Here is a 12,798-nt window from a genome sequence, read left to right on the forward strand (position 1 = left end):
CCAGTCAATGGGAGAATTCCAGATCGTGCGCATTCCCAAGCGGAGACATGACTCCTTTCTCACCCTCTTTTTAATGATGACAAAAAGGGGAGAACCAATTTGAACAAACAAACATTATTTTAAAACTTTGACTTTTGTGGTTATGTTTATGACTTGAGAACTTGAACTTGGGTGTGAGACTCGAATTGGCTGTGGATTTTGATGCTTGACTGTTGCATTTATATCAAGTATTGTTATATGGTATTACTCATGAAAGACTAACCTATTTGCTGTGGATGCGAGTCTGGTTGCTTATTAATCTTTATGAGTTACCCATATTGCTTGAGAAATGTTTTTGCAGGTCAAAGTTGTTCAAATCTACAAGAAAGTTTTGTCACCATCAAAAAGGGGGAGATTGTTGGAGAAATCTTTCCGAATATTTTGAAGCCGACAAAACGTTTCTATCGTCTAGTCTAGATATCGATAGTTAAAGTCTCAAGACTTTGTAATCTCAAGACTCAAGACTCAAGACTCAAGACTCAAGATTATTCTCACTGACAGTCTTTCTAATCCAGTGACGAAGGATATCCAAAACTGAAGTATATGGTTGAGGATTTGATCCTATCCTCTGAAAAGATCCCTTGGTTGGATAATCATTTCGGATTCTTTGATTCTTATCTAAGATCAATTGAAGATCCAATGTTCGACGAAACATTCTTGGAATGTTCTATTCTTGGAAACCAAAATCCTGATTGTATGGGCGAACAGATTGATGGGCTATCATCGATTCCTTAAATAGCTCGAATGATCTTCTTAATTGATTCCGTCCAACGGGTAGATTGGAGGAATTCCTTTGGTAAGTGCCAACGGCTATGATGGCATAAAGGAGTATAAAAGGAAGACGTTCTAGTTGTTTTAAGTGTGTGATCGATAGAAAAATTCCAGAGTCTCGAAGAACCTTGATTGTTAGTCGATACGGTTCGAGCGAAATTGTATACACAGAGAGTGTTTATACTTGGTGATACCTTGAGCGAGTGTAGTAGATCATCTACATCGAGAAATCAAGGAAGATCAACACCGTAACATCTCTTTGTTCATAGTGGAATCCAGCCAATCGGCATCGGTGCGAAGAGTGGACGTAGGCTTGAATCAAGCCGAACCACTATAAACCTCGTGTTTAATTCTCTCTTTCCCTTACTCGCCTTACGATTGATCTTTTTAATCCTTCATCTGTCTAAGTATTGTGCAATCTTCAAGAAAATTTTTATAAACCTATTCACCCCCCTCTAGGTACTCGTACTAGCATTATCAACGAGAATCGCCAGAGCCATCATGTTGGACAGGAGCTCCTTGTTCTCCATCGACCCGAGAGAAGGCATCGAATTGCCCATCACGGTGCGGATCGGACCGAGCCGGTAAGCTTGGCGAGCTGCTCCTCCCAAAGGCGCGCATCGGCGTGTTGAGGTCGACGGAGAGCTTGACCGCGATGGCGATGACGCTCGGCAACATGGTGTTGAGGGCGAAGTAGCGGCTTGGGAACCGAGCTGCCGGTAGCGGAAGCCCGGCGGCGTCCGCAGCCATCGCAATGGCGCAGGCCGGGAAGCCGCCGCTATGTAGACGCCGATCCAGGGCATGGGCTTGCTGAACTCGGCCCGGTCGAGGCTTCCATCGACGCCGCAACCGGGCATGATGGCCCTCTCTGTTTCTCGGTACCGATTCCCCGTTTTCTTCGGCTCTGCGACCGCGGGGTTCCGTGTTTTGTGGGGAAGGCTTTAGATTGGAAAGCGCGTGGCAACGGTCAAGTGAGTTCCATTTTTTCCAGGCCCATTAACTACGTCTACTTGCTGTGGGACCTTTGCAACTCCAATTTTCTGGCCATTGAAATTGTGAAAAAGACGCAAATAATCCCTGAATATTTGTCAAATATATGACGTGGTCCTTGAACTTTTAAACTATTTAATATGATCCTTGAATTTTAGTCTAATACATAATGTGTCCTCCGAATTTTTAATGTGTTCAATGTAGTCCCAGAACTTTTAGTTATGTTCAATTTAATTCTTGGATTATATGAAAATGTTCAATATTTTCCTTAGATTTTTAATACGTGTTCAAGTTAGTCTATAGACCAAATGAAAATGATCAATATTGTCCTTGATTTTGAATCAATGAAAAGACTATATTGATCATTTTCATATAGTTCATAAATTAAATTAAATATATACTAAAGGTTTTGAGATTTCATTGAATAATTTAAAAGTTTGGAATTTATGTTGAATATTAGGTTAACATTCGAATTTTGTTCATTGGCTCTGTAGCTAAACGGGAGCCAATCTTTTAGGAGAAGTTTCAGATATTGCGGAGAGGAGGGGGCCTGTGATATCACGTCTGACATCCACAATTTCTTGTGGGGATTTTCTTCTTTTGTCCGAATAAATTAGAGGGTGGGTGGAGGATGGAGACCAGAGGTTAAGATTATAAATGAGGAAAGAAAAAGAAAACAATTTTAGTCGCGCGAAGGTTTAGGACTTGTTTCTCTTGCGACACTGAACCAACGAAAACCAGCACCGCGGTTCACCTCTGTCGTCTGAGGCGGACAGTCGATTTGCTAAAGTCCAAATATGACGGAGATACCAAGCTAGCGATGGATATATTTTGTCGTTATTTGGACCGTAGTCGAGTACGAAGTTGACCTGATATGAAGAATGAGAAATTCAATCTACATAAGTTGACACATATGCATTGATGGTAGAATCATCTTAAATATTTTTGTAAGATGGAATGGTTGGGTGCAATTGCGTACCTTGTGATTTTTTATGAGGTAATAAATTAATTCGAGATAACTGTCTCTTAGGATATAAATTCGAAATTATTGATTGTCTAAATAAATCTTTCTACCTTCACGAGCTTATTGATCAGGCCTAGACACCAAATCTAATCAAATCCAGCCATTGTGGCCATTAGAAGACACTAAAATATGTATGTGGATTCCCACGTGGACACAATAGGAAAATTGTTGAAATCCGGTGGGGATAAATCTTAGCTCACGTAGACTTCCACGTGAATGTCCTTATTGGAAAAAAAATCTTATCCATGTCGCACCGTGGCATTGTTCGATAGCCATACCGAATGGATTTTGCAAGGTTTAGCGTTAGAATGACTTGATTATAAAATTTAAGAAAATTGAAAGATTTAATGGACAAATTAAAGGGAAAGAGGCTTAATTAGAAAAACCGCAAAAGTGTAGAGACGAAAAGTCAAAAAAGAATTGACAATATAAAATACTTTTAAAGAAAAGGAAAAAAAGTGCCAATATGGGCTGCGCATGGCAACATTTCTTGGCTGGGGAACAAATTTTTTTCAGAAATAGTTTTTTCTATTTTTATTATGGGGAACAATTTCCGAGTAAAAGAACCCGTTTGGGTAGCGCATGAGAACGCTTCTATTTCTCATGGTTTCTGTTCTTTTGTTCCCCCGGAACAAAAAAAGAAAAACCTGTTTAGTAACGCCACATTGTTTTTTTGTTCCCGGAAATAAAAAGTTAGCCCGGGAATGGTTTGGGAACAGAAACGAGAAGCAAAAAAGTTGCTTCTTGTTCCCGGGAACAAAAATAAGAAGTAATTTCTCTCCTCACGCCCTTCTCTTTTACGAACTCTTTTTTCTCCCTTCTCAACTCACGGCCCTTCTCTTATGAACCCTAACTTCTCTTTCTCCCTTCGTCCGCTTGCCTCTCTTCGATCTCATCACCTCTGGTCGCCTCTCTCCAATCCCGTCGCCGCCGGTCTTGTGACCTCCGGTCCCGTAGCCTTCTGGCCGACTCTCTCCGGTCTCGTGCTCATAGCGGGTCGCCTCTCCAATCCGGTCGTTGCCTCTCTTCGCCCGTCATCTCCGGTTGCGCTCTTTCGCCTCCCGCTTGTCGCCTTTGTCCGAGCCGATTGCCTCCAGTCCTGTTGCCTCCGCCTCTCTTGGCCTCCGGTTGGGTCGCCTCTCTCCGATTTCGCCGCTTGCAGTCTCTTCACTCCGGTTGGGTCGCTTTGGTCGCATCACCTCATGGTCATCTTGCCCTAAATCAGGTTTGTTGCTTTGATTTTTCTCAATTTACCCGTTCTAGTGGTGATTGGGGCCTTTTCTCGAAGTTGAAGGTCGCTTCGCTTTGGTCGGGTCGCCTCTCTCGATCTTGCTACTCCGTAGTCTCTTCACTCCGGTTGGGTCGCTTTGGTCGCATCGCCTCGTGGTCATCTTGCCCTAAATAAGGTTTTTTGCTTTGATTTTTTTTTTCTCAATTTACCTGTTCTAGTGGTGATTGGGGCCTTTTCTGAAGTTGAAGGTCGCTTCGCTTTGGTCGCGTCGCCTCCGATTGGGTCGCCTCTCTTTGATCCCGCCGCCGGTCTCTTCGCTTCGGTTGGGTCGCTTTGGTTGCGTCACCTCGTGGTCATCTTGCCCTAAATCAGGTTTGTTGCTTTGATTTTTTCTCAATTGACTTATTCTAGTGGTGATTGGGGCCTTTTCTGAAGTTGAATTCGCCACCCACAGTGCCATCGCCTCCAATCGCCTCTTTCCGATCCTGTCACCTCTAGTCCCGTCACCGCTGGTCACCTTTCTCCGGTCACATCGCCTCTGGTCGTGTCGCCTCATCGTCGTCTTGCCTTAAATCAGGTTTGTTGGTTTTGCGTGGCTGTTTTGGTGCGGGATTCTGGGATTCTGGGGGGATTTGGGTAAGATGCGGTTCTTTGGATGTGGTGAATCCGTGAATGCGTGTTCTTGTTGTGGGGCGTGATTGGTCTTCCCTGCATGGCTCATTATTGATGGTGAATGTGTGTTCTTGTTGTGGGGCGTGATTGGTCTCCCCTGCTCTGGCTCATTATTGCTGGTTAATGCGTGTTTTTGTTGTGGAGTGTGATTGGTCTCCCCTGTGTGGCTCGTTGTTGCTGGTTAATGCGTATTCTTGTTGTGGGGTGTGATTAGTCTCCCCTGTGTGGCTCGTTGTTGCTGCTTAATGCGTGTTCTTGTTGTAGGGCATGATCAGGGTGTGTCTCTGAGTAACACAGGCATTGGTCATGGAAGATTGAAGGCAGCATGTTATGCTGACGCATCTTTCGCTGTAGTTTCTTGTATTTCTATGTTTTTTCATTCTCTGGCGAAGTCCTCCAATTCCGAGCTTGTGATAAAGCATTACGTGAATACTAGAAAATCTTAAGTGCATAACCATATTAAAAAGAGAACAGATATGTTAGAACAACAATAGCTTGGTTTTACAAAATCCTTAGCTTTATTGTACATCTCTTATATAATCGATGTTTGTTTTGCTTTCCTAACGACAACTTTATATAAGAGTTGCCACCACAAAGATAGTGTTCAGACCAGAGAAAGGACATAGAACATTCTGCATATGATTTGTTTACCTTGCTCTTCCCAAGTAAATCCATTCATCAATCATCGAGGAGATGGAAACTGAGACTTTCCATTAAAAATTTGCTATAGATTTCTTCTAAAGAAACAATACCAAACAAAACACTCAAGCATTATAACAATGCTTCGTGGTGGCTGAAAAAATAGCATTTAGGAACTATATATATATATAGATAAATGGCTTGAGTTCCCAACTTTGAAAGTGAAATTGTCTATGATCTTTCATTTCTCACCTCTCAAATAAATCCACTAACAATATCAGCTTAGTAGACAAGAATTTTCTCACAAAGTAACCTTCATCTTCATGCTTTTTGTTAAACTTACAGAATCAATGGAACAGTTGAATCTTCCTTCCTCATATCTTCAATGAGTTGACTTGATCTATACATAGCTAAAAGCAGTACATTGAGGATACATCAAAGCACAATGGATGAATGATAAGGAAATCAAACCACTTCCTTTTAATGATCTAGAAAGCATCACGGGATGCATTTCATCCTCTGGAAAATGAAACAGTTGCTGGTGAATGTGTGTTCTTATTGTGTTCTTGTTGTGAGTGTCTATCTATTTCATCCTCTGTGTACGTGTGTGCGTGTGCGTGAGTAGTTGAAGTTGTCGATGCTCTATTTTAGCAATAGGCTGTGATAAAGGCTCTGTTTTAGCCAATGAAGTGGCATGTTGCACTCTCTTTTTAATTTTCTTGAACTCATATTATGCTCAACTAGTGAAGGTTACATAGCATCACAAAAAGAGGCATTCATCGCAAAGTGGACTGAGTCTTTAACCAATTTGTACGTTAGTTTGTTGGTAGAAGTGATCAAAAAGGGAAATCACACATCTTCTACTTTCAATAAAGTAGGGTGGAATACCATACGACAGAATTCAATAAATGAGCAGAACTTCAATATACTCAAGTACAATTGAAGAACAAGGTGAACAAATTGAGAAAGCAGTATGCTAGTTTCAAGAAGCTTCTTTCACAATTTGGATTTGGCTGAGATAATGTGAACAAAAAAGTTGTTGTTGATGATCCAAGTATATGAGAATCGCACATCAAGGTATGCTTTAACCTTTGATCATTTTGAGATCACTATAGATGTACATGCAAGATGTTTAATTGTGTTGCTGATATATATTATCATTGTGAAAATTGCAGGATAATATTGAGTGGGCAAAATTCAAGAATGATGGGTTTCCTTAATATCCCGACTTGTGTATTGTATTTGGAGATACATATGCTACTGGGGATTATGCAGCAAGAAATGCCGAAGATTTGGTGATGTCAGATAAACTTGGCATTGGTGGTGATGATGCAGACGATGGACCAGAGGATGTTGGTGAACACCATCTTGATGAGGGAGTTTTACGTCGACAAAACTCCTACTCCAGTTCATGACAAACATGGGATAGATAAAACTCCAAATAGTAAGAGGAGAATGAGGAGTGAATCATTTGGCATTGCTAGCACTTGCAAAGCCTTACAAAAGATGATCAAGAGCAAGGCTAGTCAATCTGTGAGTGGTTCCATCAACTCACAAGTCACATCACCACCTACAGACCCATACTCCGTATCTATTGTGATTGATCTTCTACTTGCCATGCCTACGTTGGAGTCGAATCTTTACAACAAAGCAGTGGAACGAGCTTGCGTTAATGCCACATGGAGGGAGGCTTTTATCAAAACCCCAGGCGACGGGAGATATGGGCTTCTCCAATATCTTTAGTGGATGTTAGGAATTGCATGAAGTTTTAGTAGACTATGTTTTTTATGTTGCTGGTTGTCATTTTGTTGTTGAAGATATTGATGTTGAGACTATGTTTTTATGTTGTTGGTTTGGATATGATGGATTGTGATGGATTGTGTTGAATTTTTATATTTAGTTTGCTTTCATTCTATTACTTATGTTATTGGTTTCTATTGTTTTTTATTTTTATTTTTACATATATCTATATTGATTTTCTTGTATTTGTATGATGACATAGGTACTATGGAAGATGAATCAAATAGTGTGTCTAATGAAGAAGTAGCAGCAGTTGAATGGTATATGGATGAGTTTGATATTGACCTAACAATAGAATGGTTATCTCTGTTACTTTTGACAAGTCTTTGCATACAAGAAAGCCTATTAGGGACAGTAAATTATCAAGAGCCGAATAGGTAAGGGAAATTGTTTACGGACATTCAGATAGGATATATGAAGCATTCAGGTTAGAGAGACATGTTTTCTTAATCTATGTGATTTAATGAAGGCAAGAGGCTGGTTGAAAGATACTTGATATGTAAGGGTAGATGAACAAGTTGGGATTTTCTTATCTATGGTTGGTCACAAAAACTCCAATAGAGATTTATGTGAGAGATTTCAACGTTCGGGATAAACAATCAGTAAGTTTTTTACTCTAGTATTGAAAGCATTTCTCGAATTATCGAAAGAAATTATCAGGCCGCCTTCTTTTGATATTGTTCCAGAGGAGATTCTTCTTGATCCTAACCATGGACGTTACTTTAAGGTATGATTTTTATATCAATTTTACATTATTAAAATATATATATAGCCAATAATATTGTCTAACGCTACACTTTCATAAAATCACAGGACTGCATTGGTGCTATTGATGGCACCCACGTTAATGCATCCGTCTCTATATCGAAACAAATCCCATTTAGAGGCAGGAAATGGACTACCACTCAAAATGCGATGTGTGCTTGTTCGTTTGATATGAGATTTACTTTCATATATCCTGGGTGGAAAGGATCTACCAATGATTGTCGGGTTTTTCTCAGCAGCACTCGAGACTCCTCGATTGCAATTTTCTCGACCACCACCAAGTATTTGCTTTGTTATATCAAGTGATTTTCTTTATAATTGTATAGCTATTGCATATCATAACAAATTTATGTATATATTATTGTAGGAAAATATTATGTAGTAGATTCTGGTTATGCAGCACTTCCAGGATTTTTAACTCCATTCAAAGGTGAACGGTATCATTTGAATGATTATAGGGATAGAACGAGACGGCCCAGATCAACAAAAGAATTGTTCAACCATAAGCATTCTTCATTGAGAAATGTTATCGAGAGGTCATTTGGGGCATTAAAAAACCGCTTCCCCATTTTGAGACACATGCCTCCATTTTCAATTCGAAAGCAAGCATATATTGTAATCGCTTGTTGTACTCTCCATAATTATATTCGCGACCAAGACAAGATAGACGGGAACTTTGCCTTATATGGAGATTCGGAGTTTCCATTTGGACCTACACAAGACGATGTTGTAGATGATACATTACGTGATGAGACGGCTGAGATAAACATGATCATGAAAAATATTGCAAATATGATGGCAAGGGATCACAATATGCAAGAGATTCCATGACTTTTTATTTCTGACTTTTGCGATGTGTTTGTAAACTATTATGAATACATTTCTATTAATAGTATTAAGGTCATCCAATTCTATCTCCATGAGCACAAATGCCATTGAATGTATCATAAATGTGGACAAACAAAAGAAAAGCAAATTTAAGCTATTATATAGTTGACACTTCAAGACCTACAAATCGCCATCTGAACTTGCATCCAATTCAAGAAAGAAAAAAAAAAAGCAAAAGAGGAGAGGAAAAACATCTCCCCTCATCAAAATTAGCCAAAACCTTATAAGCATGTGTGAAACATGAAAATGAAATAGTTTGTAATTTGGAAGAAGATGGGTAAAAAGTAGCATCAAGATGGGATGCATCAACGGCTTTACTAAGTGTTTTAGGAGCATACTATGAACTAAATGCATAATGACAACAAAGCCACGTCATGCATGCACCATTCCAATAGTTGGAAATTTCCGACCCCAACCCGACATCCATATCAAGATTACAAGACTAAAATTTCTGGAATAGAAAAAGAACAGAAACATGTTTGGTAACTGCACAAAATTTCTATTCCAAATTTTATTTTTTAAAAAATTAAAAATAAGAAAAAGGAATAAATTAGATATTACATAAAATTGATAAGATCAAAATATTATTAGATTAATAATACATTTGCTTAGGTGTAAGCATTCTAGTCGAATATGCTTGTAACATAGGTGGTATTGTAATGGAACATGAGCTATTATTTTATATCTATGTGTGAGGATCTTTACTCATGTTTTATAGCGTATTGAATTTATGTAGCGCTTTGTTGGAATCAGTATTCACAAACTAATGTTTTGAACTATAATTCTCAATAATATTTTTCTTTTTGCGAATTTTAATGTTTGGTATAGCAAATATTGCGAAAAAGTACACGTGATATTGTCAGCCAAATTAATTTATGTTCATTTCCTTGGGACTAAGTTTTTACTCTTTAAAAAAAAAAATTGTAATTCTAGTGCATGCGTGGCTTGGGGATTTTAGTCTCTTCTAATCTTGACATGGATGTCGATGCATCCCATCTTGATGCTACTTTTTACCTTGCTTCTTCCAAATTTCCTTGTTGTCGTTATAAGGTTTTGGCTAATTTTGATAAAGGGAGGTGTTTTTCTTCTCCTCTTTTGCTTTTTTTCTTTCTTGACTAGCATACAAGCTTCGGACGGCGGTTTGTAGGTCTTGAAGTATCAACTATACAATAGCTTACCATTTGCTTCTATTCTATTTGTCCACATTTATGATACATTCAATGGCATTTATGCTCATGGAGATAGAATTAGATGACCTTAATACTATTAATAGAAATGTATTCATAATAGTTTACAAATACATCGCAAAATTTTTCACCAAAAAACAAAAAACACGTCGCAAAAGTCGGAAATAAAAAAATCATGGAATCTCTTGCATTTTATGATCCCTTGCCATCATATTTGCAATATTTTTCCTGATCATATTTATCTCAGCCGCCTCATCACGTGGTGCATCATCTACAACCTCGTCTTCTGTAGATCCAAGTGGACAATCCGGATCTCCATAAAGGGCAAAGTTCCTGTCCATCTTGTCTTGGTCGCGAAAGGCGCAACATGCTTATCTACATCCAAGAAATGAAGCTTTCTTTCATTTAACATGCATATCCCAAACCATTAGGTCCAGGTATCCACTCTACCTCCATTGATCATTTTCTGTAAACAAATGGAAAAAAGAAGAATTGATCACGGTCAAAATGTTTAAATAATCAACTAAAGATCAATTAGGTTTATGGTTGATGATAGCGAAACAGAGATATCGGTTCCTGAATACTTTTGGGAGAGATACAACATCGATATGCAATATGGATCAAAGTCCATGCTACTAGCTGGAAGTGATCCTACTATTTTCACGTATGTTGCCCATTTTGATGATATAGCAAGTGGATTTCCTTTGCCAAGTGGCTGGTTATGGATCTGAAAAGAAAAAAAAAGATTCTTATACAATCCAAAACCTATTCATCATTTTCCTCTTTCTCAATTGTGATGATGGTGCAGGCATTGGCCAAATCAACAAACCGACTAACACATATCATTGCTTCCAAAGGACGAACCAAAATGGTTGTATGCAATTTTGCTAACGGATTGGCTAAAACAAAGCCTTTATCACAGCCTATTGCTAAAATAGAGCATCGACAACTTCAACTACTCACGCACACGCACACACATACACAACTATGTCATTTCATTTCATACTCCCACTGGTTTTGAGAGACAAAGAAGTATAGACAAAAGTGCATCAGAATTTTGGTGTTGTTCATCATATCAGCTCTGTTCAGCCTAGCTGACACATGTGAGAATCAAAGGCGACACAAGCACGGGGAAGCAACGTGAGAGAAGCGAGCACAAACAGAGGCAACGCGACGGGCGACACGATTCAACTTCAGAAAAAGTGAGAATCGCCACTAGAACAGTACAATGAGAAGGAATCAAAGCAACAAACCTAATTTAGGGCGAGACGACCACGAGCCGACACGACCAAAGGCGATGCAAGTTGGAGAAACTTGACCGAGGCGACGGGACTGTAGGCGTGGGATTGGAGAGAGGTGATCGGAGGCGATGGCACCGCAGTGGCGAGATTCAACTTTAGAAAAACTAGAACATGTACAATGAGAAGTAATCAAAGCAACAAACCATATATGACCAACTAACTCCAGAACAAATTATTAGCAAATCTGACAAAAGATAAGCACAAGTCCACTCAGAATTCTACAACTCTCAGCTCTGGCCTTTCAGCTCTGGCCTTTCTTATAGTGAACAGTCATATGATATATGATATTGAAGACTCAGAAGTATGCAAAACTACCAATGCAAATCATACCACTCACTGTAAGGATTTCACAATAGCTCACCCTCCCCCCCAAAAAAAAAAAAAAAAAAAACACACACACACACACAAAACACTTTATCATTAGAGATGTGAGCAAATAGGTTGTAATCGAGGTAGCTCTGACATATCTAACTCAATGCTATGTCTTCGATAATTGACCAAATCAGATTAACTTCTTTGCTAATTGATACAATATAATCCAACAGAAGTGAAGGTGACGTCGTATAGATCCTCATCATTAATCCGCCCGCATGCACTACATTTTTACACATTGAAAAATAGCAGACCCTCAATTAGTCAAAACCCAGAAAACATTGCACCATCAACCCAAGAGAATTCGACAAAAAAATAACACCGCTGACGAGCTGAAAAAAATTAAAGGCTTTGAATTCATTCAAACCAATCACAGCCCTCAACAACGCAACCTGATATACAATTACAATCACTCCAATCAATATAAACAGAGACCATCTAGACAAAGGTCGAAACCAATCACACCAAAAAAAAAAAAAAATCCTCACGAAAAAGCCACGAACAGGCTCGTGACATCACAAGAAAACCTCGCAAGAAACGTGGATCTCCGAACGGTACCTCTCTCTTTTTGCAAATTGCAAAGAAGGGTTCTCTGTTTTTCACCCTGGGAGAGAGAACGCAGCATTCTTATATCGAATCCTACAGTAAGGGCCTCTATTTTCAAGACCAGTTCTGTTTTCCCTAGAAGAATACAACAATCCGCATTAAGATCACAATCACCCTCGTCGCGACCAGAGACGACGGGATTGACGGCACCGAAGAGAGGCAGAGGCAACGGGACTGGACCCAACCTGCTCGGAGAGAGGCGACCCAACCGGAGTGTCGCGTCACGACTAGAGATGATGGGATTGACGGCACCGAAGAGAGGCGGAGGCGATGGGACTGGACACAACCGGCTCGGAGAGAGGCGACCCAACCGGAGTACGAGACCACTGACGATAGGACCGGCGGCGACGAGATCGGAGAGAGGCGACCGGACGAAGGGAGAGGTGAAAATGGAAGATCGCGAAAGTGAAATTAGGGTTGCCCAATTTGTTTCTTATTTTTGTTCCTAGGAATTCTTGGCCGGGAGTTCCAAAACCATTCCCGGGCTAATTTTCTATTCCTAGGAAAAAAACC

The sequence above is a fragment of the Eucalyptus grandis genome, chromosome 4, assembly GCF_016545825.1.
Source record: "Eucalyptus grandis isolate ANBG69807.140 chromosome 4, ASM1654582v1, whole genome shotgun sequence".
In the NCBI taxonomy this organism is placed as follows: domain Eukaryota; kingdom Viridiplantae; phylum Streptophyta; class Magnoliopsida; order Myrtales; family Myrtaceae; genus Eucalyptus; species Eucalyptus grandis.